The sequence below is a fragment of the Pteropus vampyrus genome, unplaced genomic scaffold (assembly GCF_000151845.1).
Source record: "Pteropus vampyrus isolate Shadow unplaced genomic scaffold, Pvam_2.0 Scaffold193, whole genome shotgun sequence".
NCBI lineage: Eukaryota > Metazoa > Chordata > Mammalia > Chiroptera > Pteropodidae > Pteropus > Pteropus vampyrus.
Window position 1 is genome coordinate 219,505 of NW_011888974.1, and position 3,994 is coordinate 223,498.

The 3,994-nt window shown below is 30.0% G+C and overlaps 1 protein-coding gene across 1 annotated transcript in view; it reads left to right on the plus strand.

The window, feature by feature from the left end:
• GTF2IRD2B (GTF2I repeat domain containing 2B) overlaps positions 1–3,994 on the plus strand; it is a 55,722-nt gene that overhangs the window by 15,219 nt on the left and 36,509 nt on the right. The gene's annotated exons all lie outside the window — the stretch shown is intronic.

Sequence of the window (3,994 nt, forward strand, 5' to 3'; positions counted from 1 at the left end):
GTTTTATAATATTTGCTTTATAATTTTAATCTCTGTATTGATGTCTTTACTTTTGCTCCTTTTATGTTGAGGTAGTTTCCTTTTTAAGCTTTTTGAGTGTTTTTATCATAAAAGAGGATTGAATCTTATCACATGCTTTTTCTGTATCAACTGAAATGCTTATGTGCTTTTGTCTTACATTCCGTTAATATTATAGTGATTGATTTTCATATGTTGAACCATCTTGCATTGAGGCATAAATCTCACTCAGTTATGGTATATAATCTTTTTTATATACTGGTGAATTCTGTTTGCTGTATTAGTATTTTTGAGGATTTTCACATTAATATTTGTCAGAGATATTAGTTTTTAGTTTTCTCATAGTATCTTTGTCTGGCTTTAGTATCAGGGTAATGCTGTCTCATAGAGTGAGTTAGAAAGTGTGCCCTTGTCTTCAATTTTTTGGAAGAGTTTCAGGAAATTGGTGTTAATTCTTTCAATATTAGAATTCTCCAGTGAATCCATCTGGTCTTGAGCTTTTCCTTGTTGAGAGGTTTCTGATTACTCATTCAATTTCACTCATTATTGGTTTGTTCAGACTTTATGTTTCTTCCTACTTCAGTCTTGGTAGATTGTTTCTAGTAATTTATCAGTTTTTTCTAGGTTCTTCAATTTGTTTGTATACAAATGTTCATAATATTCTCTTGTAATTCTTTTTATATCTGAGGTACTCGTTATAATGTCCTTTTTTATTTTTTATTTTAGTTATTTGAATCTTTTTTTTTTAATGTAGTTAAGGGGCTGTCAATTTTGTTCACCTTTTTAAAAAACTATCTTTCAGTTTTATTGATTTTTTTCCTATTGTTTTTTAATTCTCTCTCTTGTGTTCTAATCTTTATTATTTCCTTCATTCTGCTAGCTTTGGGTTTAGTTTTCTAGTTTCTTGAGGTGTAAAAGTTTGTTGATTTGAGATCTTTCTTCTTTTTTAATGTACTCATTTATATCTATAAACTTCCCTTTTAGAACTGCTTTTGCTATATCCCATAAGTTTTGGTATGTTGCATTTTCATTTTCATTGTCTCAAGGTATTTTCTAATTTCCCTTGTGACTTTTTTGATCTCTTGTTTAACTTGCACATATTTGTGAGTTCTCCAGTTTTCCTTATGCAGTTGATTTCTAGTTTTGTTCCATTGTGATAAAAAAAAAAAAACTTCATATGACTTTGATCAATTTGAATTTGTTAAGTCTTGTTTTGTAGCCTAACATGTAGTCTATCCTGAAGAATAGTCTTATGCACTTGAGAAGAACACACATTCTACTATTACTGGGTAGAATGTTCATAATATTTGTTATGTCCAATTGGTTTACAGTGTGGTGCATTTCTTCTGTTTCCTTTTCGATCCTCAGTCTGATTGTCCTCTCCATTATTGAAAGCAGAAGTAATGAAGTCTCTTACATTATTGTATTGCTTTCTGTTTATCCCTTCATTTCTGTCAAAGTTTGCTTCATATATTTAGGAGCTCTGAGATTTGGTACATAAATATTAACAATTATTATATCTTCCTAATGAATTGACCTTTTTATTGTTATATAATGCCCTTTGTCTCTTATAATAGTTTTTGATTTAAGTCTATTTTGACTGATAGTATAGTATAGTATAGTATAGTATAGTATAGTATAGTATAGTATAGTATAGTATAGTATGGCTATACTACCATTACCATTACCTTTTGTATCTCTTTTGGTTATCATTTGCATAGAATACCTTTTTCTATCTTTTCACTTTCAGCCTATGTGTGTCTTTAAATCTAAAGTGAGTCTTATAAATGATACTATATAGAAGGAACCCTAAAGATTCCACTAAAAAACTATTAGAACTGATAAATGAATTCAGAAAACTAGCAGGATACAAAATTAAGATTCATAAATTAGTTGAATTTTTATACACCAATAATGAACTATCAGAAAGAGAAATTAAGAAAAGAATCCCATTAACAATTGCATCAAAAAAAAAAATGAAATACCTAGGAATAAATTTAACCAAGGAGGTGAAAGACCTATACTTGGAAATTATAAGACATTGAAGAAAGAAATCGAAGAAGATACAAATAAATGGAAGCATATACCATGCTCCTGGATAGGAAGAATTAACACCATTAAATGGCTATACTACACAAAGCAATCTATAGATTCAATTCAGTCCTTATCGAAATACCAGTGGCATTTTTCACAGAACTAAAACTTAAATCCTAAAGCTTATATAGAAACACAAAAGACCCCGAAGAGCCTTATCAATCTTGAGAAAGAACAAAATTGTAAGTATCATGCTACCTTATATCAAACTATACTCCAAGGCTATGGTAATCAAAACAGCATGATATTGGCGTAAAAACAGACACATAGATCAATGGAACAGAATAGAGTCCAGAAATAAACCCATGTCTGTATGCTCAATTAATTTATAACAAAGGAGGCAAGGATATAAAATAGAGAGACAGTCTTCAATAAATGATATTGGGAAAACTGGACAGATACATGCAAAAAAATAAAACTAGACCACCTTCTTACACCATATTTAAAAATCAACTCAAAATGGAGTAAAGACTTATTTACAAAAGCCAAGATGTGGAAGCAGCCTAAGTGCCCATCAACAGATAGTTGAATAAAGAAGAGGTGATACATATATACAATAGAATAGTACTCAAACACAAAAAAGAATGAAATCTTACCATTTGCAACAACATAGATGGATCTAGAGGGTATTAGGCTAAGTGGCATAAGACAGAGAAAGACAAATACCATATGATCTCATTTATATGTAGAACCTAAAGAACAAAATAAATGAACAAACAAAAACAGACACAGACTTATGATACAGAGAACAAACTGATGACTGGGTGGGAGGGGGCTGGGTGATAAAGGTGAAAAGATTAAGACGTACAAATTGGTAGTCACAGAATAGTCATGGGGATATAAAGTTCAGTATAAGGAACACAGTCAATAACATTATAATAACTATGTATAGTGCCAGGTAGGTACTAGACTAATCAGAGAGATCACGTCGTAAATTATATAAATGTGTAACCACTCTGCTGTACACCTAAAACTAATATAAAAAATATTGAATGTCAACTAATTGAAAAAAATTTTTAAAGGAGTGAATGAGAGAAACGTATACTTAATTACTTAGAAAATAAATGTACCATCCATGGATTTTATTTGAAAGAAATTTATAATTTCATTTGTCCATAGCAGATCATTTTATACAGAACTGGGAGCATGTAATTAAAATGACAAACACGTTCATTTCAAAATTATCTCTCATTATTGTAAACTATTTACATTCTTAATGCAGATATTTTTTAATTCAAGGTAATTACTTTATTGCTCTTATAATGCATTTAAAAATATTACTGATGGTGAGAGAAGAATCAAAATATACACACAGAACAAAGTGGTTATTACTCTATATATGGTTTGATGAGAACAAATTTTTTTATTCTGTACTGAAATGAAATTCTATTTATATAAAAAGTAGATAAAGTGAGTCTTATAGATACCACAGTGTCCCATAAGTCCTTCAGGCTCTCTTCACTATTTTTTTTCATTCTTTTTTCTTTTGGCTCCACTGACTCTATGATTTCAAAAGACATGTTTTAGCGGTTGCTCATGCTTCTGCCTGATCAAGTAGGCTGTTGAACACCTCTAATGAAATCTTCAGTTCGATTGTATTTTTCAGCTCTAGAATTTGTTTGGTTATTTTTTATAGTTTCTATCCTTGTCAGTATTCTCATTTTGTTCATGAATCATTTAGTTGTCTACTTGTATTCTCTTTCAGCTCATTGAGCATCTTTGCACTATGTTATCATGACAGTTATTTTAAATTCTTTGTCGGGTGGTTCATAGATCTGCATTTCTTTAGAATTGGTTTCTGAATTTTTATTTTTTTAGTTTGTTCCTTTAATGGGCCTTGTTTCCCTGTATTTTCGTATGCCTTGTAATTTTTTTTTTTTTT